The 27559-nt window shown below is 37.4% G+C and overlaps 1 protein-coding gene across 2 annotated transcripts in view; it reads right to left on the bottom strand.

Moving 5' to 3' along the window:
• Positions 1-27559, bottom strand: part of PKIA (cAMP-dependent protein kinase inhibitor alpha) — a 43852-nt gene that overhangs the window by 11754 nt on the left and 4539 nt on the right. Inside the window, exon 1 of one of the 2 annotated variants that reach the window (XM_077186650.1) lies at positions 7430-7627. The exons of the other annotated variant lie outside the window; for it this stretch is intronic. The gene's annotated coding sequence lies outside the window, so the exon portion shown is untranslated. Of the gene's footprint in view, positions 1-7429; positions 7628-27559 lie in introns of those variants that run through there. 2 annotated transcript variants of the gene reach the window in all.

Here is a 27559-nt window from a genome sequence, read left to right as displayed (position 1 = left end):
AGGCTCAGGGCAGATTTTATGACTCTAAACTGCCTGAAAGGAGGGTGTAGCCAGGCAGGGGTCGGTCTCTTCTCCCAAGTAACAAGTGACAGGATGAGAGGAAATGGTATCAAGTTGCACCAGGGGCTGTTTAGATTGGACATTAGGAATACTTTTTTCACTGAAAGAGTGGCCAGATTTGGAACAGGCTGTCTGGGGAAGTGGTCAATCACCATCCCTGGAAAAGTTCAAAAGATGCATAGATGTGTCACTTAGGGCCATGTCTTGGTGTTGAACATGGTGATGTTTGGTGAATGGTTGGACTTGATGATCTTAGAGGCCTTTTCCAATCTTAATGATTCTATGATGAGAACATTATAATTTAACAGGTACAGAAAGGATCAGTATTTGTGTTTTCAGAAATTTACCAGAATACTCCTTTAACTCCACAATCAATTTATGTTAAATTTTCCATTTCCCCCCTATATATAGCAAATGTTACCCCACAAGTCTCAGAAGATAACAGTCAAATCTCTGTAACTGAAAAAATAAAATCTTAAAAAGTTACTGATGAGTTCACAAACGTAATCCAAATTTGACTGTGTTCTATAATCATTCAGTGAAACCCAGTATTACACAGTGCCACTGTTTTCAAGGGTTTGGGAGGAAAAGTACAGAAATTATGTGGTATACCAGCATAAATTAATAATCAGTGTCTCTATTGCTTATGGGCTAGAGGTACCCAGGGTTGTTGAACTTAAGTCTGTTTAAGGGACTAGATACCTAAAAGAAGCCCAAGTGAATGTGAAGTACCTGTGCTAACTGGTTTCATTATTATTTCAGAAGGAAGACAGAACAAGAGCAGGCACTTGACATACATACAGCTTGTCTATGAATTTGGCACATGCTGCTGGCAAGCACCAGAGAGCTGCCATTTTCTTGGCAAACCTGTAGTGTAAGGCTAAGAGGTAAATCCTTCAATGTATGCTCCCGCTCTTTCTCCATCAATGCTTAATGGCAGCATCAAATAAAAGATTTTCAAATAAATCTCTCCCAGGCTTTGGCTGCTAAATGTTGTATCACGATCAGCACATTATTTAAATGTAATTATCTATATTCAGCTTTCACAAGGGAACAAAAAAAAAAAGAAAAAAAAAGGGAGAATTTGTCATTTAATAGCATGTCTGATTTAGAGAAGATGTATAATTATGCTTTTAAAATAAATTTTGGTTCCAAATCTAGCCTAAGAGACAGGGCTAGCGGGCTCTTTCCAGTGAGGATCCAGACCTATTCCACAGCAATCTGTAGCTAGATTTCTACCTTATGCATGGTCTTCTAAGCTGAAAGCAAAATCAGAGGAACAATTCAACAAAAGCATTTTTCTTCCACAGAGATTCAATCTATTGTGTTATACAACAATGTGTTTTTGCACACACAGATGAACAGAGAAAGAGAATTAACTCCTGAAAGCAAATGAAAGAAAACATTAATAACAATGCAAGATATAAAGCTGGGCAGTATTTCAATCTGCACTTTGAAAATCATTCATGTAGTTTTTTTCTGTCTGATGTTTCTGAAGTGACCAGCTCCTTGAAACAGTAATGCAGAACAGGTCACTTGCATTTGACAATTAGCATACTTTTAGGGTGCACATGCTATACATAGCCATCCTAGTACTACTAAGATCTTAATAGAAATTAACAGGCAATTCAACTGGTTAAACAATAAAATAGAACTAAGGAAATCAACACCTGAGATTTTATTCCGGAAAAAAACCAAAAAAAACTTGTTTAAATCTGCATAAAAAAGCCCTTTGAAGTGAGATATCCTTCAGCTCACAACCTATACAGGCAGATCACTCACAAAGACAGTTAATAGGTTCTCCTTTTATGTTATCTAAATTGCAGTTTTCCTAAAGAGATCTACAGAACTAAAAGCCAAATAGTTACAGTTCTTACTATGTCCTTGCCCAAGCAAATTTCATTATGCCCGAGACCATAAGAATTTGGGCTATCATCCACCACTTTTCTGAGTTCACAGATTTAGTTTTAGCTTCCAGTGTTCCATGAAACTGGGCAGTGAATAGCAGCAGCAAATTAAAAAAAAAAAAAAAAGAAAAAAAAAGGAAAAAAAAAGCAAACATAACCAATAAAGCAATACTACAAGGACCTCAAGGACCTTAGTTCTCTGGAAAGATACAGCGCAGATATCATTGATGGTTCAGGAAGTAATTAAAAAACAACAACAAATGTTTTGATATTTTGAAATTAACACCCTATGGAAGAAACTAATCACAACATTTAAATATCTACATAGGGACACTATGTTAGGGAGCAGAAGAGGGTGACCTAGAATCTACCATCACTGTTCACTGCCTAACCTAAAGAACACTAATGGCAGGCAATGTGTTTGTGAGGAAAGGCATCCACTGCTGTGTGACTTTTTACTTGCAGCTTGTGAAAGAACCTCTTGGCTTGTGAAGGGAAGGAGCAGAGTGTTTTCAGGACACTCTGATACTCTCTATGAACAACTAAATCCATTGCAAGCACCTTACAATCACAGAGATAAAGGGCTCAAGCCAGGTGAGAGCATTTCAGCTCCTCACGCGACACACACCCGGCAGCCCTGCTGAGCATTCACACATCCATCTGAGCTGAAAGGAGGTCCATGTTTTAAGGTTCTGGGAGGATGAGGCCAGGTATGCAGCACCTGAGAATACTGTGCTGCTCTGAACCAAGGAACACAGGCAGAAGAACACTACACTGAACAAATACAGCGTTTGTTCAAAAGGACTGTTTTCAGCCTTTGGAGAAAGCCTGTCTATTGGGGTCTTTATATGGCAATTTAGAAGCACTTAACAGTTAGATGAAATAATAATTTTTGTCATGAAGACTACAACACAAAAATCTCCCCTCAACAATAAAAACAGGCTCTTCCTCAACTGCTGGGTTACTGGAAAAGACCAGTCTACTGAGAATCCATAACTGACTGGCAGCTTGGAAACACTCCGTGCAGGAAAGACAAGAATTGCTGTAGAAATGTGAAGTTGATGTCTGCTCAGGATCAGGATGTTTAGTAGGGGGGATGGGGATTAGGGGGGAGGTAAATTTGTGTGGGCTTTGCTCATGAAGCTCCTAACCTTGCCTTTAATTCAGGATTCGTGCTGTAATCAAGTTTATTCTCTCAGACACTTCTGTCAGTAGTGCCAGCATTCACAGCCAGTGATTTAAAGGTATTGATCAACACAGGTCTCATTAGGTGAGACTCTGTTCCTTAGAGAACTTGATATAAGCACTGCAGTGACTATTTTTGTCTCCTTTAGTCACTCCTACATACAACAGGCTGTATACAGATTCATAGGGGAAAAAACTCCCAAAACATTGAACAGTCATCATCAGTAACCTGCAAATATTTTGAGCCAAAGTGCTGTGAGCCACTGTCTTCCTTAAGGACAACTTTCCACTTAAAAAAACAAAAACACAGGTTTAGCAAACTTTTAACTGAAGCTCTGATAGCAAGATAATTCTGTGAATTATCCACAGGCAGGTATGAGCCTTCCAATCAATGGTATATAAGCAGTGATGTGGAAGACACTAAAAAAAAGGGTTTTCTATGGACAGATTTCCAATTTTTGGCAGAAGTTTAATGCTGTGGAAGGGGCTAAGAATGAGATCTTTAGACCATGAGAACTGCATTTGTTCAGCCTTGAGGAAAGAAGGTTTTAGGGGACACCTTATCACCATCTTTCAACATCTAAGGGGTGGCTAGAAACAAAATGGAGACTCCCTTTTTACAAGTCACATGGAAAAGATGAGGGGTGATGAGTACAAGTTACTACTGGAGAGATTCCAGTTGGACACAAGAGGAACATTATTCACAATCAGAACACTCATCCATTGGCATAATCTCTCCAGGGCAGTGGTGGATTCCCTAGTATTTGACACCTATAAGATTCAGCTGAACAGGGGGCTGGGCCATCTTGTCTACAGATGCTTTTGCCAAGAGAGGTTGGACTAGAAGATCCTTGAAGTCCCCTTCAAACCTGGTATCATATGATTCTATGAATCCTAACTCTAGATGCCCTAAAAGGATTGTGGTCCATTGAATTTTTTAATTCAGCATCCATAAAATGCTTATCCATGTAAGAGCTATTTCCCTCACTATCTCTCTTTTTTTACTTTGCAGTTATACATTTTGTTAGATATTACTTAACTAGTACTATGGCTTTTGAGGTCAAAACAATAACACCAACATGACCCCCCCAAAAAAAACTTCAAGAAAACCCCAACAAAACAAAATAAAATCCAAACAAACAAAAGGGAAAACCTTCATTCTCATTAAAAAATAAAAAACAAAAAAAAAACCAACAAACCACACAACCAAAAAAATTCAACAAACAAACAAGAAGTGGCATAAAGACTGTATGCAGTACATTGTGGTGCACTTTTCCATTTGAATGGGAACCAGCTCTGTTTTCCAAAACATAGTTCCATAGCACAAGGCAGCCTCCATTTCTTTATAAGGGCTCAAATACTCAGATGAACTATAGATTGGAATGGCTAAATATGCCTTAGTAATTCATTACAGTTGTTGCAATTCCTAACAGCAAACCATGAAACTAACATGAAGATTCATGCTCCTTTGTCACAAGCCAAGAAATGCAGCCCATTTTTTCTACATTAACATATGCCCAATCTGGTAAAATACTTTGCTATGCAAAATAAAGCTGTGTTATGCAAAGTGTAAGAGCTTGCTCTTCATTGTTTTAAAATATCAGTAAAGGTAATGGCTAGCAAGAAGATATTAATGAGCACTGCCAGGACTTATCCATGCATGTGCTGGGCTAGGGGAATATGATGGCATTGTAAGAACACAATATGGATGTGAAAGAATCAGATTACAGGTGGGGAGGTACGATCCTGACAGGGAGTCCATCTGCAGAACAAGACTAGACATGAAGAAAAAAGTATTTGGAGGTGGGGAGGAAGCAGCAATCACCTTAGATAATTAGAGTTCAGTTGGAAAAACCAGTTTACAACCAAAAAGGAAGACTGTGGTGGACTCTTCCAGCTGCCCTACCAAACAGCTCCCAGTGGGATAACTTGACTCAGGGACTTGACACAGGGCCACTGATTTGAATGCAGGGCTTGGCTCCCCCATTGCAATGGGTCGCTCCCATCCCCAAGTTAGCTGAAGTTTGCATTTTGTGATGCTCAGCACTCTGTCAGTTTGACTGATATGTTTACAGCATCTACAACAGCTGTCTGCAGGTAACAAAGCCTTTGAAAGGGAAAGCATGCAGTTAGAACAGCAAGAAGAAAATGTCTAGATAACAGTATCATGACAGCATTTATAACTTAGCATTTATAAAAGGAGGATGCTCCAGCATTTTCACAAGGTTCCTTCCACACCTATTTGCTAGGATTCTTCAATCTTTCAGTACAATGGTGTAGTCTGGCCATCAAATATTCAAGCTATCTAAATGCTCTACAGTTAAGTTGTCCTTAAACTCTTCCTTATTATTAAAACAAACAGCTGTTCCCCCTCCAAGTCACTTTTTTTCAAATCTTTAGGGTAATGTAAGCTACTAAACAGAAGCAGCATTTGTTGTATTACATATCTTTTCAGCAATTTCTGGTGAAATAGCTCAACTGTTTGCATGTGATTACCTTTTAAAATCATGCAGTCATGACTCATCAAGAAAGTATGTGTTGCAGCATCCAGAACAGAAAAGCTTGAGCTTATTACTGTTTCTTTTCGGGCAGTGGCAAATACTGTACTGAAAGGAAAGGATTTGCCTTTTTTTGATAGCAAGATCAACCACAACCATGTACTTCTAAATATTAAATATTGGTTTCCTATTTGCTTTTAATAAAATCAATTACCTCTCAAAAAAAAATAAAACTGCTATAGGATGATTTGCTTCTGTGAAGATCTCACATTTCACGTGCAAGCTTGGAGTTTCCAAAAATACACCCAATGACATCACATTTTTCAGTATTTGCAAAGATAAATACCACTGGGCTAGCCTGAAGACCTGTGAACACGACACATCTAAAGTATATTTTCAATGCCTGGAAGAGAAAAAAAAAAGATGGAAAAGGCAATTTATAAAATACTGATTAATGTATTGTGGCACAAAGACATTCACATTCCTGGTTTATCTGGTCAGCTTTTTGATTTGTTAATAACCAATTGCCTTTCCCATCCTTTTTTTTGTCCTGTGGAAGGCATTTTAAAACCTACTTTACATTTGAATTAGTTTTCTCAGCCATCAGACATTCTGCCTTTTAATTACTATCTAGAAGCTGCAAAAAAAAAAAAAAGCAAACAGTTTGGCTAACAGCATTTCGGTTTTTTTAACTTAAAAGCAGTTCAATATATTATACCTCACAAAACAGATTCACATTTTATATTGTATATCATTTCACTTTGGTTTCTCCTATTCTCAGCCTTACATTTTTCAAGGTTTCCATCATTTTTGCATTCTGTTCCCATGTGTACACTGACTACTTTAGAGACTAAGGACTGCCTGGCTCTGTTGCTATGCAACAGCATAGCCTACTTAGGGCTTCCTGAAATAATTGTCTCAAATGTGCTTTTTTTAGACTTGTTTCCAGCAGGAATACTTTACAGATTCTTTATAATGGACCACTGATATTACCACAATGTTAGATAGTGGTCAGCTGGGAAGTACTGGTAGATACTTAGGATTAAAACAAAGAATATTATTGCTTGCAAAATTCTGGACATACCTGCTGCATTTTCACAGAGAGGTAAATATCAAAAATATCCCCATATTTTTGCCAGATGTTATTCCTGTGTATGAGAGCCATATATTTATCAGAGGGAAAAAATTCTTAATTATTCTTTGTTTTATTTTATTTCATTCAAGGGAAAAAAAAGTTCTCTATGTAGAGTATGTCACCCACCACTCAGGAAAAATGAACCCTCTTTATACAGAGTCTAATATAAAGTTAATCATCTCAACAGAATGAACACATATGCAAATACTCTATTGCAATTTATTATCAAATAAGTTGATGTCAGAATTCTTTAGGACAAGGTTCCAAATTTTTAAAATCACATTATGGATACCAAAAATTGGATCTGCCTTTGCTTTTTGAGGTATCTTCAAGCAGCCCCTGAGAAACTGTCCTGTGAAACCTTCAATCTTTCCAGCCTTCAAAAGCATTTTTCTTGTTACAGCCTTCTAGTGCTCCTGCTTCAAGAGTGGAAAAATATGTTCTGTTTTCTTATAGCTGGCATAATTGGGAATCTAAGGTTAATTAATTTCTGTAAAAAAACATAGAGCAATATAAATACAAGTCTCTTAAAAACAGCATTGATTAATTCCAGAGGGCCAAACGTCTTACAATACACCAGGCTGAGGGATCAAAGCAAGGAGGTTTAACAGTCCAGAATATTTTAATGAAAGGAAATATTTTACCTCTTATTCTTTTTTCTCTCTTGTTCACCTTAGCATGTTCAGCAGCAGTTGCATCTACAGAGAGCAGCGTGTCAGTCCAGAATTGTGATAAAGATGTTTGTCAGAGCCAGAGAAAATAGGAGCAAGGTTTAAATTAAGGTCCCTGCAGAGGCAAGTCCACCTGCAGCCTTTTAAAGGAAGAGGGGGAAGAGAGCAGCAATTTCATACTATTTGCAAGATCCTAAGTCTTAAAGATGACTTTTTCTTAAACAGAGTGGACGGTTTCTCAAAACCAAATGCAGGAGGTGGCATAAAGGGGTAATTTTCCATATTCATATGCATAACCACATACATGCATAATAGCCAAGCTATCCAAGAATATGAGTCAGCAAGGTTCAGTGAGTGGGACTCTCCCAGACTTCAAGTCTCTGTTCTTTAAAACCACATAAGTAGTACAGCTCAGACTCAAATCTGTAACGATACTGTTTTAAAAGATAAGATAGCAAGACCTGAAGCGCAGCAACACTTGGAAGGATCTCCTTTGTGGCAAATAACCAGTTTGAAACCTCAAAAATGACCCAGAATCGGGTGGAGGAGAAGAAAGCATTAATAAAGACTCTATAATGGTGAAATCTGTTGTTATTATGTGCAGTTTGTATTTTATACTTTGCAGTATTTATGGGCATTTCAAAGATAGGCCAAATAATTTCTTTTTAGACAAAAGAAATCCCTTATGTTTACCACAATATGCTTGAAGATAGGAACCTTAGCAGCCTTTTTTGCATGTCCACATTTAAAAAAGAATTTAATTAAACAAAGAGGAAAAAAGTGAAACTAAGTCTCTTGCCAAATAATCCTTTGTCACCTAGGATCATTTTGTACACTTTGTATTGAAAACTATGCACTAAAACTATGCACTATAGAGTACTTTTCTGATAAGTTTCCATGTGCTGGAACTAGATGGAAAGTAAAAAAAATTAATTATTGGCTTGCATAGACTAATATTTAATTAGCAATTGTGCTGCATTACATAATCTGTCCATGACACTCAGATTTAAGATGCATTTCTAGATGCAAACCCAGGTATCCTGACAAACACAATACCCAGCCACAATCAAGGAACATAAAAGTTCTGCAAACCACAGCTGCTTAGAATCACTGTTACAGCTTTGAACCTGATGGTCAAATATTTCTCTTTGCCTCAATTTCAAATGAAATTAAAGCTCAAATACTTAACTCATATTCATCTAATGTCCCAGTTCTTCATCTACAAAAAGAAAATGCCAATCTGGGCAATTTACAAGGCAGTGATGGAAGCATATAAACAAAGTAGAATTTTCTGGACTCTCACACAGCTCATTGATTTCAGCCAACCCTAACAAATTGCTCAATAACTTTAAAAGATGGCCTATTAAAAACCACATACAGTAGACATTTTATATTCATGCCAAGAAAAGTTATCCAACCAAACACATATTTCCTGCAGCTCAATTTCTGCCTTGAAACTCTCCCTTTCACAGAAGTTGCTGGCCACTAAGAAATGTTAGAAAAGCCTAAGAAGAATCTGAACGTACAGTTCCTGACATATGCATAAACTCAATAAAATATAATAAAGTGTAAGCCATATTTTCTGGTTATGAGCATAAACATACAGGTATAAGCAGAAACAGAAGAACTTACAGAACCCCTTACAAAATTCCTGAGAGGAATTCATGTTGTCAGAGTACACAAATCCATCTGTATTTGAACAGCTTACTTGAGCTTCAGGGCCATGTAAATTGCGGATTTCCTCCTTTTTACTACCTGCTGGTGGATAATGAAACGAAGTACCAGCTGTCTGCTTACAGTAAGAATGCGTATGTGGGCAGAATACTTCTTAAGACTTCCAATTCTTAAATCCTGGCACAGGGAAAAACCCTTCCAGATCAAGAAGCACCCACAGATGTGAATTCCTGGATACCATATTCCCCATAAAAGGCAAGCTGCAGGTATAAATTCAGAGGAAGAAGGTAAAAATATAAAAAATGTTGCTCAAAATCAGAGGCAATGAAATCCACATCTCATAGTCACTAAGGAAGTGTCTTGTTTGAGTAAAGCTAAACTTTAGCACTAAAGAGAATAAAATAATTAAGTAATTGGGAGACAATGAAAAGACATATGGGCAGAGCACAGTAAAAAAGTGCATGAAAACAAACCCAAATAGACTCTCAGACTGAGAAGGAAGAAAATCAACTTGAAGTGTCTCCTGACAGAGATGAGACTGATTTTTATTTATTTTATAGTTGTCATTCCTCCTGGCAAAAATCTTGGGATGCTGACAGCTATCTCTAAGCCTCTATCCCATCCCAAGTACAACTATCCACCTTTATACCTAGAAAACCATGAAGGACCATAACACCAGAGAAAACTGGTAGAAACCAGTAATGTTCCTATGCAACAGTTTGAGTGTTCAGGGTTAGAGAGCTTTGAATATGACTTTATCTACACATGTAAATATATGTAGGTATACCTGCTGAGATGGGCATCATTAAATATTCACTCCATCTGCATAACTACTTTCATCTAGACATATATAGCAGTACAGTCTGTAAGCTTAGTAGATTTTCCATAAACTGTAAGAGAACTGCCTTACATCCCAAACCTTTGTCTATTTATTTGTGAAATAATTAGCTTTAAAGAACCACTTGTGGGTTGACCTTGGCTGATGTTCACCCTGCTCTCTCATTCCACCTCAACAGGGGGACAAGGGAGATGATGGTAAGATGAAAGAGTAAAGAACCAGCGGGTTGAGATAGAAACAGGGAGATATTGTAGTAATTATAAGCAAAACACTAGCAAAACAGACTCGACCTGGGGAAAACTAACTTACTGCCAATTAAAACAGTTTGGATAATAGAAACAAAGACAAGTTAAACCAACACCTTCCCTCCACATCAGTCCCCTAGCTGCCCTCATACCCCTGTGCCAAGGCTCAGCTTTACTTCTGTAGTTTCTGACTGCTCTAGGCTTCCCCAGCACCCAGCAGCAGCCCAAGGGGACAGGAATGGAATGTGCAGTTACATCACTCCCTAACAGTTGATGGTCCTGCTGCTCCTTCCTCCCCACACTCTTCCCCTGCTCCAGCGCTTTTCCTCTGCTCCAACATGGAAGGGAGCTGTTCCCACAGGCTCCAGTGTGGGCTGGAGCTCTTTCAGGAAAAACCAGGGAGCTCTGGTGGGGCATACACTGGCAGGCAAATACCTACTTCTTTATCTACTCCACTGTGGTCTCTTCCAGGGGCCTGGAGCAACACATCCACTTCCTCCTTTTCCTGCAACCTTTGTACTCCCTGTGCTGTGTCTCACTATCTTTATTTCTCCTCTACCTGTGTGTTTAGTGTTTTTTTTATTCCCTTGCTTAAATATGTTTTCACAGAGACACCACTGTCCTGGTTGAGGGGTTCAGCTGTATCCTGCAGTAAATCCATGGAGCAGACTTGATCTGTGTCTAGCATGCAGCCCTTTCCCCATAGAGGCTGCCCTAAGGCACCTCACCACCAACACCTACCCAACAACAAAATTCCTGTCCATCAGAAGATACTCAGTGGCTATAAATGACCATAAGTACTTACTGTGCTTTCCAGTGTCTTCCTTAAACTCCACTAACTGCTGAGACTGCCCTCCTGTCACTTTCCTTCACTTAAGACTTTGAAATCACAACCATGTGAGGATCTCACCCTGGTATCCCACAGCTGATAGGAGGTAGCCTCTTTCCAAGCACAGGCTATGTGGATGAGCACATTAACACCATGAAAGATAGTCACTAAGGCACTCTTCTCTACTCACCAGCTTCTACCATCACAGACCAAGAGAACCTCAGTGCTCATGATCACTGTAGCTGGGACTTTTATAGCACCAGAATCGATGTGTTTTTCCCCAAGACTGTAGCCCTGTTTTACACGAATCTTTTCTGTTATTTTAAATGATATTAGTACAAAATTAACTTTGACATTTTAAGGTTTCTGTACCAAGAAAGGTAAGAGAGGAGTATATACCAGCTTTTCAAACTTAACAGCTATTTCCAAGAAAGCATTCACTATAGAAAGTAAATTACAAGTTTTTTTTCAATATCACACCATATTATTCAATTGAACTAATGCTTCTCAGAAGAGCCAGAAGTGCCAAGAATGCAAACACACTGCAAGAAGCAACATGTTTGTTTTTGGGTCTACTCTAAGCATTGATTAGCTTGTTCATAAAGTAAACATTCCAAAAGAACAATAGGTAAAAAGATAATACTTGCCCATATGCCAAGTTTGCATAAGTAATTAGAGTATATAGAGACTCATATTCTCAGTTTCAGGTGACCAAGATGGGATACTACAAAGAACCTTATGATTCAGAAATTTGTATGAACTAATTTTTATAAAGTATTTAGGGTTAAGTAGTGAAATAAACTACCAAATGCAAGCCCTTTTATCACTTTTAAAAATTTGACTCAATGTAATGTTGAAATGTAGGACACCACCCATGAAATTTGAAGATAAAATGCAAATTTCAAGACCAAACACTGATGAAAAGAAAACCCCACTTAGATTTCAGCTCAGTCGGAAGTTCATCCAGACTGTAAAAAACATTAAGGGAGAAATACAGAGGGGCAGAAGAGAGAAGGCAAAGACCCTTTTTTTCCTCCTCCTAACCAATTAATGCCCACATTTTCTAACCTGCCTATTTACACCAGGATTAAAAGCTTCACTGAACATACACTCCACAGGTATTCTTTAGGTAAGAAAATTTTAACTTTTAGTGCAATACATTTGAAATTTGCTATCTCAACCACCAAGAATTATCTTTTCTACCCTGCCCTTTAACAAAATTTTCCATTGCTACTACATACCTTTTACCTACAGCCTCCTCATGATCCAGGAGAAACACTGCCAGTATTTTCAAACAAATAGCACTGATATTTGCACAGCAGATAACATTCCATATTTGTTTTCATCTGACTCCAATGAATTCAGAGCCAAGATAAAAATGGAAAGGCGATGTATCTTCAGTTCAGAAAAGCTTTTCAGCAGTCTGAATGAAAGAACATTCTGGTAAGACACATCTTAACTATACCATGCTCAGCCTCAAAGTCTTTTGAATCTTTCTGCACAAAATGCTTCTACCCCGCCTTAATAATTTGCTTGTTACACTTTGTGGGGAATATCTTTAAATACGAGTTTCAGAACCAAGCAATATTTTCTTCCTTTTGTGTTTTGCCACTCATCTTGTTCAACCCCCTGTAAGGATTATTCAAACGTTAGCACTCAAATATTAAAATCAACTAAATTACAAAAACCATTTATCCTGTGAATTATGAAATATAAAAATTTAAACATGCAAAGCACTGAAAGGAAAAAAAACCCCAAGAATCTGGAAGGCTAACTGCAATAGAAAACTATTTCCCCAGGGATAACTTTTGGATGAAGACTCACAAACTCTGGGTGCTACATTCCTGTGTGAAGCACTGCTGAATCCACATATCTTGACATGTGTCCCCTCCTTTCCACAGAGCTATTTTTCATGATGTCATTACAGGATTAATATATTTGTAACCAGACAGAAATGATCTACGTGTGACAAGATGTTTTTTGGGAATCACTCCAAATCTTTTAGCCATTTGACTCGTATGGAAAATGAAGCAAACTTATCTGTAAAGTCAAACTTGGTTATTGCCTGAAACTCCACATCTATCACACTACAAAACATGATGATTCTTAGGCTCATTAAAGCTATTTTACATAAGTTTTCCCATTTTTTGGCCTACTTCAGGATGCCATTTAAGGGACCTCAAAAGTTAATGGGGTCAACAGAAATTAATATCAAACTTAATCAAAATTTCCCCATGAAAAAGAAATATTGAAGGATTTTTTTTTCCTTTTCTTAAAAAAGATAAAACTGGACTGTAAACATGCACAGATTCTCTGAGTCTTACATTCAAAAGAGGATATTATATGAAGACAAGAATAAATTAAGTGCTATGCCATCCCCAGTAAAAACAGTAGAACAGGAAAAGGCATTCACCAAATTTGCTCTAGGAATATAAGGAGAAAGAAGGGAGGGGTGTTTATCATTAAAAATGAAAACAACTCTCTATAATTCCATGAAACACAAGCACATCTCTTCCACTCATCACATCCAAGACCAAAGAAATGCTTCTTACCCAATGAAGTTTAGTTGGAACAATTTTAACCAGTTAACTTTCTGGTTAAAGGACAAGTTGAAGAAAAAATAACCCAGAGAAGCTAAACAAAACAAACCACCACCTGTAATTTGATTAAATAGAGATTATGATTACACTGCCAGCAAAGGCAAACTGGTTTAGTCTGATTATTAAGCAGGTAATCAAAGATTCCACTGAGCTCTAATGTTACTGCATGAAGTTTTAATGAAGCAGCACAGCATCATGTCTTTTAGATGTTACACCAGTAGCAAGCAGGTCTTTTAAAGCAAAACCATATGAGACTCAGGTAATTTTTCTCTGCTCAGTTTCATATCATGTTCTTTTCTCTGCATTCTTCCTACTAATCTTGGGCACTCTAAAACAACAGCAATAGAGCAGAAGAGGTCCAGAGATGGAACAATGTCTGATACTAGGTAAGAAGGTTCTTAGAAACAAATTGTGATGAGGTACATCTAGAAGAATAAGTACTTCAAGTCAGATCACATGCTTCATTAAGAAAATTACTCTCATTATGCCATTATAAGGCTGAATGTAGTTTTTTCTTAAAACACACTGAGCTTTGAAGAAGACTGGAAAACATTGTGCTGATCGTGGTTCTCACCGAATAGATTAGGACAGAATTTAGAAGATAATATCCAATGATAGTTTTGTTATAAAAAAGCAAGAATTACAAATAGGAAAAAACAAAGTATAAACTATAATAGTGCAGCATGCATAAATAAAAAAACCCCTGTGCTCTATAGAAAGTGCTTTACTTCATATAATGCCACTAGCAAAATTACCACCAAATATACTTTTTTTTTCCTGTGAACTGGGAAAAAAGTGTTTTCTCTAGCCAGAATGAATATTTCTTAGTAGCTTTTCTTAACAGATCTGTACAGAAAGAGTTTGGCAGTTGTTTAAAATGAATGAACTTCAGGAGAAAAAGCTACAGGGTCTCCTAGAATAATGTTGACAATATTCACAATTAAAAATTAAAAAAAAAACAAAAACACAAGAAAAACCCCAAACAGTCTTGAAATTCCATGCTCTTTAATGGATTTATGTGGTTTCTTGTGTCATTCCCTCCCAGTACAATATGAAAAATATACTGTTATTAATTTAAATTAATTTACTTCCCAGGGTTCTTTTATGTTTCACAGATTTCAGCATGTGATGGAGCTTTTCTTGAATATCTTCTACGTGGGTGGATTTTATAGAAGGATAAATTTAGTTTGCAAGGCCTGTTGTCACATATCTGTGTTTTTCTGCACCAGAGTAAGGTACATTAAACAATGACAAAGTCATTAATACCTAAATATGGAATTGCTTATTATGTTCATATCTCATTGTCTTAGTAAGAACTTCATATGGAAAACAGAAATCATCTCTTTACAAAAAGGCTGTGGTCATGTCTTGCAGGTTCAGGAGAAAGGCAGCTTGCCACCACTCTCTCCTACACGTAGGAGTTTGAGACCCATTTCATCTCAGCACTTGAGCATTGCTCTGCTGCATTTGGATAATCTCAGGTGTAACTGAAGCTCTGTCTCTTGCATGATCCTTGATCAGCTTACTCCTGTGAAATAAGCACTGTGTGATGGAAAAGGTTGTCTTGAGCATAACAACGAAAGCTAAGAGGACTTCCAGAACTGCTCATGTATTTTACTCCAGAGATCATGAAAATCAATGCACTTAATCTGAGGAGCATGATCCAGAAGTGGAGGTCTCCTGGTCTTCAGCACACAAATCATAAGACTACAGAGTTAGGCATCCTCATCTGCAAGAAGGCACAGGGCCAGAAGGAAAACAATTACGCTTGCAACTGATAAACCAATTTCAACAGACCTTTTATACTGAAGGCTCTGTCCATGGGTTCCTTGAGACTGAGAACAGTCTGGATTACAAATCTTGTCCTTCCACAGAATGAAGCTATTATGTGGAAAATGAGCAGTGACATTCATTCACTTCTTCCCTACTTCCACACAGGTTTTTGAGTTAAACTTGAACCCTGAGTCAGGACTGATAGGTCTGTATGGGCACACCTAGTAAACCACCACTCTGAATCACAGAAAAACTTTGGAAGGGATATCTGGAGGCCATCAAGTCCAACAACCATTTGAGGTTAGGCAGGCTAACAGTCTGGCTGCTCAGAGACTCAGAAGAATTTTGAGTATCCCCAAGGCTGGAGGGTCCCCAGGCATTATGCCAAGCTGTACCAGTGCCAAGCATTTTCTAAGTGAAAGATTTTCCCTCCATGTATCTGGAATTTCTTATTGCAACTTGTGGCCATTGCCACTTATCCTTTTGTTGCAGAACTCCAGGAAAAGTCTACAGCATCTCCACAATGCCTCCTTGGGTAGTGTTGTTACATCTTGTAGTGTCCTTTTCATGCTGGACAAACTCAGTTCCCACAGTCCCTGCTTGTACACCATGTGCTCCAGCCTCCTGTTTTCTGTAGCCTGTACTGCCCTTGAGTAGGCATGTCAATATATCCCTGTTGAAGCAGCTGTCCAAATGACTGTGATGGCACGCTGGTGCCTCTTAGCAAGTTCAAGATCTGAGAGTCCTCATTACCACATCTCAGGTGACACAAGTACAAAGGTATGCAAAAACAGAGTCTGGCCAGCAGTTCTAGGTACTTACTGTTTTTAAATAAAATAGGAAAGATTAGAGTCTTGAATTCAGTTTCCTAAAGGCTGTATGTAGTTCTCAGATTTTTCTTGGCTCAAGAGTCCAGTCTCATTAAAAGCACTGGAGAAGTGAAGGATACAGGAACATTGGTCAATCCATGATTAGTGAGTTTAAAAAGTTATCATCATGTCATAGGTGAAATACAGCCCTCAACTAAGATACATAACTGGCAAGACAATTCCCTCACATTAGTACAGCCTGCTCCAGACTTGCTCGTTCCTGACATATAGTACAAGTAATTAAATATTTTCTGTCTAATCACACAACTGCATGGTGTTTGTAAAATCAGATTTTAGCCTTCTGCTTACTGGAGCCCAGGTTTACACTGAAGTTGATACGCCTTTGAATCCTGGTACAATGCAAAATGGTAACATTACAGGCCATTAATCTACAAAGGATTAAACTACAACATTAATCCACAAAGGATGAGAGTTCTAACTCTACACAAGAAACTTGTCCTCTCAGCTTGTGGTCTCATGCAAAGACTACCTGGGTTTCTGCTTACAGGCCTGAGACTCCAGGAGGCTGTCTGCATGAGCCAGGCTCTGAAAGATCCAACTGTGAGACAAGACAGCGTGTTTTAAATTACTGTCTGTGTAATTAGGCACAGCAAAGGCCACCTTCTCATGTGGAGAAAGACCTGTTAATTACTTTGCTGCCCCTATTCTGCTGCCATTCCTTGTCCTAAAGGACCAGCTGCCCTTTTCATCTTTCTCTGTCTTCTGCTCAGAATCTATTTCCCCTTTAGAAAAGGGGACCAATATCTACCTATCCCTCCCCTCCCACATAACAGTATTCAATTAGGAACATACCCCTTGATATTTTTAAGCCCCAAACTGTGCAATGGATTGAGTAACCATTAAAATTTGATTAATTAAGGTTGCAGAAAGTAGAAGTCTAATCTGATACAAAATTAATGCAAAGTGTTCTCAGGATACCAGCCTTAATTAACTTTACAGGAGAATTTTCACTGGCTGAATTCTCATCAATTTCTATCAATACAGTCAAAAATATGTAATTTCTCAAGAGAAGATGAGGATTTGCATACTTAACTTCTGAACTTGCAAGAATGCACATTCTCTGGCCTTCAAGCTTGATGATAGCCTAAAGGCTGTTATGCATTTTTCTTTTAATACATATACTATTCTATCTAATAAAGTCTTACATATATACTATACCTACCAGGTCAGTAGCATAGTACAAGAGGCAGAACAATTATCTCCTTTATAAACTGGCCCACAAATGAGCCTTTAGAACACATTGGGCAGGCACTGAAATAAGATTTTCTTTTCAAAAGAATTTTTGAAGTCACAAAATAAAAAAAAAATAGTAAGAAATTGTATCTGTTAACAGCATCTGGAAAAAATGACTTAATTATCCAGTTTTGTAGAGAGGTTTCCTCATCAGTACATTGCAATTATGAACTTCCAAAGCCTTTGTTTTCAAACTAGGAATTTGTGAAGGAAGCTAGGAGAAAAAGCAGCGGCTATATAGTATGAAACAATCACTCAGACATATGGATTGAGCGCAGAGATGACATTTCACATTGTTCTTAGAGAGAAAACAAGAAGAAAGGGGAGGGATACAAACACAGAGTAATCTTGAACTGCTAGAGGCTGAAAACAAAGGACTCTGCAAAAGCAATTTTCATATGGTGTTCTGGACACAGCATAGCAAAATATCTATTTTCTAAATAGGGAGGGCTTGGGGACTCTTTGTTTGGTGTTTGGGTATGTTTTAGTGGCTTCTTTTGGTGTTATTTTTTAAACTGCTTCTCGAGACTCCTTGAAAGATCTTGTTTATTATAACTGGTGAGCTTTTTCTTTGCATTTCTTCATCTTGCATTTCAAATGTCAGTTTCAATAACTGATTTGAAAGACTCAGTCAGCATGCTCTGACTGCAACAGACACAAGAGGTTCTCTTCATGCTGCTAGATAACATGCATAAGGCAGAGCTGGCAGTCTTCTGTTTCCACAGCAGTCAGGATTTCATTCTATCTCCTACAAGAGGAGTAGCAAAGATAGTGGAACCTTAAACCACTCCCTTGATTTTTCGGCAACATGCTGAAGTCAGGAAGAATCTTATCCTGTTGTAGATGGAACAAGGAGCTGCAATGGAGAACAGCCTGTACCAAAGTTTAAAATGCAAAAAGACAAATAAAACTAAGTTCTTACTGTCCAGTACAAACAAAGTAGAAAGAACCAAGACACACAAAATAATGACAAGAAATTAATGAGGTGCAAAACATTTATTGAGGCAAACAAAGTGATGAGTCATTTGGAAAGAAACAGAGATGTCCAGTTTCAGTGTTTCAACAGTTTGACAGTTTTACAGCAAGAAAGGGACCATTTTAGTGGATTTAATATATAAGTTTGCAATGAACAGGATCACAGGTGCATTACATGTAAACAGACAAAATTGCACTAGTCATGCAGGTCTTTTAGATGGTCTGGGAGAACTCTTAATCTGCTTTGTGCTGCCTTTGAATTCTCCTAACAAACATTCTTAATGAGCCTTAGGGAGAGGTATTTTTAAGACACTGTTGAGAAATTTGCTATACTTATGTATTCTGAGTAACAACACTTTTGAACAAGTAAACTTGGTATGCATTTCTTTGGTTTCAGAGTTTTATTTCAAAAAAAAGATTTGTGTCAAGGTAAGTTATCAGTAGGAAAACAATTCTTTCCAAATGGTACAAAACAGCAGCTGTATGTGACATCATGCAGCTCTCCAGATATTCACAGCTCTTTTGAGCACTTCTGAATTCTGTTTCTACTCTCTGGTGTAGGAAAAACTTCCCTCTTGCTTTATTTCTTGGCAGGGCAGGTGAGGGAGGGGGTGGTAGTCAGGGAAGAGACAGAAAAGTAAGGGAACACTCACAAATATTGCAAACCATTGCAGAGACAGAGCAAAGAAGGGAAAAACAGGCATTTGCCTTCAAATAGATAGTCATTGGTATTTTCTGAGGAGGCAAGACTCTCACTCCATCTTTTAGGAGCCTTTTCACAGTGGACCCAGAAAGAGCTGCTTACACTCTGGGCCAGTGCTGATCTAAACAGCACTATGAAGTACTTTTTGGGAAGTTATCACACATATAGCATATAGGACAGGTACAAAAAAAGCTGCAGTGGGTAATTCATAGGTATGAACTGAACACATCTGAATGCTGAAACTACTAACTATTGATGTTATGTTGAAATAACATCAATTTCTATTTTCATTGAGTAACATAGGCTTAATAGGGTATTTCTTGTAATCTCCAAAATATGCAAAGCCAGCATGTCAGGGTCTCTTTGACAGGATCTTTTTTTTCATTAACCATAAGTGATTTGCATTAATTATAATCCTGTCTCTCAATATACTTTACACTTACAGCTTTGCTTTTTCTACTGTTTTGCCTGGGATTTATCAGATCAACAGACCATGGTAAATAAGTCATTATATTCACCTTTTTTTGTAGAAGAAGATCTTAGATTAGCTTTCTTTTGACTTCTGTAATTTCCTTGCTATTCAAAAAAAAAATTTAAGTGAAGAGTACATAAGCATGGAAGAAGGAATGGTGAACAGTTCAATTGAAATTTGAGTGACACTGTTGGGCTTTTTAAGCAAGTTTATCCAACAACGTGGGACAAATAAATTCCACTCTTTTTGGTAGCTTATATACACATAGTAGGAGAAAAAGACTAGAAAATGGCTCACAGATGCCATCTGAAGATGAGAAGAATACCACCAAAGTTCCATAGAAATAAATGGATGTCATAAAAGGCTTGTAGAAAAATCTCCTTTGAATATAAAAACTCTCTTGCCTATGTCTTCTCCCAGGAAGCTTGAGGAAGGAGACAAAATTATTACAGTTATTAGGTGAAAAAAGTGTCTTTTCAAAAAGACACTTTAGCTCCCTAAAAACACCTGGCAGAAAGTTTGCATGTTGAGATAAGTCTTGTAACTGTAAATATGTACTTTTTATTCAGCTTCAGATAGATGGGAAAGCATCAAGTACATCCTCTTCCAAGCAATTGTGGAAAGAGAAACTACTTGCCAAAACAGGTATCTTCACCAGAAAACTAGGGCTAAACCACACTTTCTGATAGATCCTACTAGATCTGCTCCAGCAAATGAAAGGTTTGAAGTATTACTCAGTGCAAGTAGGAGACTGTTTTTTTTTTTCATTTTAAAAATTATAAGAAATTTCAAAGAAAAAAAAAAAGTCTGCCTGTAGAAAAAGCAGTAAAATGTGACAGTCAGTAAGACCAAACAACAAAGTTGCATGTTTCACAATTACTTTGCAGATTTGTCATGATTAAATGTCAGGATGAGACCTAGGCATTCCCATTCTCTGCACCCCGATTCCAGTTTCCATGGAAAGGACATGCACATGTGCACAGTGCAAGTAAGTATGCTGTGGATTACCCAGGTGCATATGGTGAGGCACAGTTGGCACTTAAGAGCTTATTCCAGTCTTTGTTTATTCCTCTGGTGTTCAGAGACAAAAGGATTTTCAGAGGACAATAAAAGATCCTTCAGGAGTAACTGGTTATTGTCAGATATAGTTGTGTGCAGATTTCCCAAGTGAAATCAAACAAATAACTACAAAAGCAAGAATTATGTTTTCATCAAGCTTGACATGAAGCGCTGGAAGCAATCAGTAAATAGGGAAGGAGAAATACAAAAAGAAAGTAACAGGTGTTCTGCTTTGGCTAGGTTTTGAACAATCAAGCATTTGAAGGAATAAAACTTGAATTAAACTGGTGAGAGTTAGCCCTTTCAGACAAGCCAACATTCATCAAGGCCTTACATGCGACCTTCTTTATTTATAGAACCACATGGATATTGACTTGAACGCTGGGTCACCCTCAGATGTCACTCATGCCACCTTAAATAACCAACAATTCTGGTCAAATGTGTCTAAAACCATCCTCAAGGGTAGGACAGAAGAGACTTCCACTCAGCTGATTGTGAACAGGTATGTAACAGCCACCTCAACAAATTTACTTTATCCCTAATAGGCTTCTTTTCTTTCTCTATACTTGATCACTTGTAAACCTAAGACCCTGATTCAATGCTTTCAGTAGCTGAAAGGATTTTTTAAAATCATCTTCTCTGATTCCCATTTTACATTAACTTCCCACAATTAATGCCTCTTTCTTTAGCTTGCTTTTAGCTTTCAAAGGCTGCTCCTGCATGGAATAAACCCTTATGCTTTGCTATTTAATCCTACTGAATCTTTTCATGCTTCTCTGAATATTTTTCCCTTTAGTGATAGATCAGCTGGGTTCAATATAAACAGCCTTCAAGCCAAATATAAGATTTTGGCTTTCAGTGAGCTGGCTAGTTGGAGAGAATAGTAGAAACCTGTAAGAAAACCCAACACAAACCTTTGTTCCTTAGCTTACAAGAGGTGTTTATGCCCAAACTGAAAGATAAAAACACCTAACTAATACCCAAATACACATACAAGTAGAAAAGAAAAAAAGGAGACTAAAAGTTCAGAGCAGAGATCATGGCTACCTTTACTTTGGGTTACTAAAATTTTGCTTTTACTAATCTTCATAAAAGGAACTACTCCTTCACTCACATTGGGCTCACAATTGTTCCACAGAGAAGACACTTCATTTGGAAGAAGAGAGAAAAAGTCAGCCACTGGACAAACAACTGACACATCAACGTTACCATGTGCACACAATTACGTTTTTAGATCTTATGGTTTTGACTTATCCAGAAGTGCATGCACTAGATCCATCCTCCCATTCTTCTGCTAGCATTTAACTCCTATTAACAATTTTCCAACCTGTCCACATCTATGTCCTTACTTACAAAAGGATCTCTTACAACAGAGGAGTGCTGGTGACAAAATAAAAGTCTAGTATTTTGGCTATGGTTATCAGAAAGTTAGTTACATTATAAATTAGTTGTTAGTTACATTAGAATGTTAGTTGCATTATAAATTAATGTAACTATATAGGGATAATCCCGAAATTTAAGGTGCTAAATTATAACATCTTGGATTTTCACATCACTCACAAAAAACCCCACATGTAGAAAGTAAATCTACTGAAAGTATCTACACCTGTTACTATGAAAACCATGATACTCCAAAATATTTCTCTTTCCTGAACAAGGCTTTCAAATATGCTCAAAAATAGAGATAAAGTAGAACATTTTACTGAAATTACTGCTCCATGAGCAGAGCAGGAATATTTCAGAAAGGGGGATGGGAAGGTGAAATTTCTTCAACAGAACAAATGGCAGATATGATTACGTGTTCTAGAAGAATGTCACAGAAACAACATTAGCTGAAAGACAGGCATCACAGGATGCAGGATGCATAGAAAGCTCCCACTGTTTTCAGCAATTTGAACAGAGAAAAACCAGACAAATTAGCTAAAAATCTGGCCTGCTTCAACAGCAGCCACATCAAAGGAGAGACAGGTAAAACTAAGAGGCTTCTAAAAGGAGAATTTATTTTCTAAACAACATTCAAATCACCTACTGGGAAATGGCATCTAACCCACAACAATTCCAAGAACAAATTTTGCCTTGTTCCGAAGGACAAGCTGACCTAAGTCGAAAATGCACAAAAAACCTTGACAACAGTTTAACAGTCATGAAACTGTCCTAGTCCTCAGCAGAATTCAGAGACATTGTTTACCTCAGAACAAAGAGTGCCACTCCGATCCTGCTGATAGCCATGCCTTACAAAAAAAACCCAAGAAAAACAAAAAAAAACCCACCCAAACTCGGAAACTCCATACTTGCCACCAAAATTCATACAAGAATGGAATTATGAAAGATGACACTGAAGAGCAGCCTTGAGCGTGTAATGAATCATTACCAAGCACAGAGACACAGGCAACTGCTCCTCTCAAGAGGAGCTGCATAAAAGACTTCACTTGCCAGAAACATGCTTGGACACCAAAATGAAGTGCTCAGGTGCTGCCTTAGGCTCAAAAAATACACAACACTCAGATTTACACAGTCGGGAAAGCAGAGGAAACTTAGGATGTTTTTGGCACTTCTTTATTCTCCCACTGCAGTAGGAAATTCAAGCAACAAACCACCACAGGAATATGGACATTTATTTGGACATTGACCTCAGAATACTGGTAAAGTTTTCTTTCTATTCAGCCTTGTAGTTGACTTTAGAAATCAGATGCATTTATTTAAGGTGTGCAAACTTTTAGTCTCCAAATAAATCTTCAAGACAGTAGTTAAGAAATACGGTACTACCAAGAGGGACAGAATTTTAAACTCAAAAATTGTACACAAAAAAAAAAAAACAGTAGAAAAATACACTTGCAAAACGAGTACCAGTCCCTACTTTAGCCAAACCAAGAAAGCTAGAGGGAGATGGAGGAACAGAAATGCAAAGAGTGAACTTGGAAGACCTAGAAAACTTACACAAAATATATTTGCATAGTGTGTTATCCCACTAGAAACACTGCTTAACAAGCAGAGCAGCAGTCTGTAACGGATGAATGGTCTTCAAAAATTGCTTCTGTGAGGCACACAAGTGAAAGGAAAGAGAATTTTCTGCCTGGAAGGAAACAGCACGGGTCAGCGTGCTGCAGCAGTCATCAGAAATCAGTACCTTTTTCTGGAGACTTGCATAAGTAACTCCCTGATCTGCAGCCTTATTGGCTGTACAACTGGGAAAACAATGTTTAAATAACAGCTTTCATCCCTTATTTCCAAATATTGTCAATGAAAATGGAAGTGCTGAAAAGCATTTTGAGATCTTCCATGATTAAAAGGGCCACATAAATAATACATTTCTCCAGTATCTGAGAAAAAGAGGATCACAAAAGTGTGTTTCTTCTTGCTCTTTGGTCTGTACAGCAATTCCCTAAGTGTGCAGAGTGTACAGCTGAAAAATATCTTCTCAAGTGACAATTAGCTAAATGAATTATACTATGCAAAACACTTTCAATTCCTTCCTTAAATGCTAATGAAGTCATTCCCCATTATTAGCTAATATTAAAAGCCTACTGTTACATGAACATGTAATGAATGCTAAAGTATCAGCAAGGAAGTGATATTACATGCTTAAATTTCTTATACAGTATCTGTGTTCCTCTGGGTGCAGGCTATCATGTTCATCTTCTATAAATACCCATTCAAACTTTATCTGTTCTGGAGATGCTTTTTGCACGAGATGGGGATGACTGAAGGCTTTGCACCTGTTATTCACCATGTAGCAGGGATTTTGCTTTTGTAAAACTGAAGAGAATATTGCCATTGCCCCAGTCAGGCCCAGTCAAGTAGTACCACATAGATATAGACAGAAAATTCGACTTTAAAAGGACACGTAGCAGTGGTGGCATTATTTTTGCCTATTGTCACTTAGAGTGAATGACACTAGCATCAATACAATTCTTACTATCATATAATATTATAGCTGCCATTCAATAAATCACCACCTGTAGTCCCTGCAGGCAAATAAATACATAGAAAAAGGTGGGGGGAAGTATTTTATAAAGCCTAAAGCTATTCAGAATAACTTAAGAGAACTCCCTATTCAGGCCAAATACTTTGCTTGGAAAAGGCTTTGGTGTTTGTAAACATTATTAACTTGTATATAAACAAGTATATGATAAAATGGGCTTATTTCACTGATAAAAAGCTGTAGTTTCCTTAGGCTTTACATGCATGCTGTAATCATTTTGATAAGTTATGTCTCTTTCTCAAGTCATACAGCTTCTATATTTATGCAGACTCCATTCACATCTCTTATCACGCTTTGACTCCACGAGACCTTACAAATAACAGTTACTTAAAATGCAGCAGTCTATTTTTGGTTTTGTGTGGTTTGTTTTTGGAGTTTTTATATAAAGTGTTTCACATTATGCCTGCCTTTTAGAGTCTGAATTATTTTCACATGCTCCAATTCTTATATGCATTAACAAATCCTATTCACTTATTTTCTGTTTCCCATGCCTGAGCTCAAAAACATTAGCCCAATCCAGTAAAGCTGCCATCATCCAACTATTTTAAAACAAGAATAACACAAAACAAAGGAAGGACTTATGACTGAATTTCTCTGTAAGGCCACACACTACAGTGCGTTCTTTCCGACATTTAAAATGCATTTTTGATACCCAGCTATCAACTTTTATGTCTCCTGCTAATGGCACCAGTATCTTAATGTCATGCTAACATATTGTTGTATCAATCCTTCAATGAAAGGAACCTCATAGGGACACAAGAAATCAGCCCAATTGAAACATAATGAGTAACTGGAAAAAAAAAATGCATAGTAAAAAAAAATGGGAAAGAAAAGGGACATAAATATGAAATTATTGGACTATTAAATAGAGTTTCTAAATCCTGCATGTCAGAAATAAATTCTCAGAAGGTATAAAAACAGTGTCAAAGAATAAATCAAGTATGAAATAGAGTCCATATGTACTGAAGGAGTGCATACAGTAAGACAACTCTGTTTTTGAGGAAAAAGAATGTGACAGAAAAGCTTGACTCGTAAGAAACTGAAAAGGAAGCAATTGTTTAACATTACTCACACCATGTCAATTAAAAAGGCGCCCAATTAAACCACTAGGCAACAAATTTTGAGAGAAAACAAAGAGACTTTCTTCCTTATACTCCACATGCTCTGAATCATGCCAAAGGATACTGTGGAGCCTGAGAACAGAAATCAGATCAACCAAACACAGGCAGCAAGGACACGATGTCTCCTGCAATTAAACGTAATAGCACAAACATTGCTTTGTGCCCAGGGAACTCCTAATCAATGCTGAGCAACAAACACTGGGAGACTGTATCAAAAGATGATTACTCCACCTAATTTAGTCATTACTTCTCTAAGAATTCTTTACTGGAATCTTGCCAGCCATCTTATTTTAACAACAGACTTACATTCTTACAAGCTACATTGTAATGCACCACAGAGTTTTCTTTCTTGAACAAGAAGAGATTTTTGCCCATCCTATAGAATTGGAACTGGCAGCTGACAGTCACTGTTCTAGCATGAGCAACTATTTCTTTAATTTATTAGCAACACTAAACTCAAACAATCAATGCCATCTGTCATGTACCACAGGAAAAAAATATTTCATATTTCATTAAAAAAAAACCCACAAAAAATCCAGAGCTACTCATACTACTAGTTATGAGGAGTTTTTGCTAAACTTGAACGAAACATTCTTTTGTTCCTTTTTTTTGTTATTTTTTTCAGTGTACAATAGTGCTGTCTTGGAATTCATTAGCATCATACAGATATCAAGAACTTTCTGTGCCTCAAGTGGGCACCTTGGGAAGGTTGAAAGTAGCTCAGTCTGTTTGGCCTGACAGCACTTTCACATTTACATGTCAGCAAACTGACCCCTAACATCAAGAATTTTTCTTGGTATACCTGCAGATAGACATTTTCGGAGGAGAAATACATTTTTACCTTCCACTTTGAATGTGTTAGAAAAAAAAATCCAAGACAAATGTAGAGAGCTGTAGATCAGAAACATTAGGCAGAAGTCTAGAAATTGTTTGAAATTAAAACTGAGAACCCAAGTGACTCATGAGATTGAACAAAGAACACAGGAATTGATGGAACATTTATGTACCTAAACTTAATTTAGTGAGTTTAGAAATTACTTTTCTATGGCAAAAAGATATATATATATTAGCAACAGTCTTGGTCAAGGTTAAAGTTTTGCAATTATTTCCTTTCCCTTGCTTTGAAGTGTGAAAGTGCTGTTGAGCTTGTCCTCAAGGAATTCACTTGAGCTGAGCACAAGACTTACAAGTGTATATAATCTGTGTGCTCATGATTTTTGTAGCTCTTGGGGTTGACCAGCTGTCTAATAGGCAGCAGGCATTTCCACAGAACACCTTGTGAGGGATTCAATGACAGCTCACTTGATGAGCACCACAATTTTGACTCTTCTGTGGAGTTTATCTCACTCCTACCTACTAATGACCGACAAGTTAAGTCAAGATGCTGAACAGGAATTAATTTAAGGCTGCTGCTAAAGTAATAATATCCTTTACCAACATGATCCACAGTATTTTAAGTGAGGTTTCACATGTACTATAAACAGCATCATGGAAGGACCATTAATAAGCATCTGTGCTATTTTAAAACAACAGGTGGTGAGATCGTTTCACCAAAGTTATGTGCTCACCATATGTGTAAGTGGAAATACTGTAGGAGGTAGAAGGCAAATGAGTGAATAGTTAGCAAATATATATATTATATAATATATATAATTATATGGATATATTAAGATCTATATGATCTCATTAAAGCTGCAGCACATTTCACG

The sequence above is a fragment of the Agelaius phoeniceus genome, chromosome 1 (genome assembly GCF_051311805.1).
Source record: "Agelaius phoeniceus isolate bAgePho1 chromosome 1, bAgePho1.hap1, whole genome shotgun sequence".
NCBI classification, from domain to species: domain Eukaryota; kingdom Metazoa; phylum Chordata; class Aves; order Passeriformes; family Icteridae; genus Agelaius; species Agelaius phoeniceus.
The sequence above is the reverse complement of the archived record's forward strand: the minus strand, read 5'-3'. Positions and strand labels throughout refer to the sequence as shown.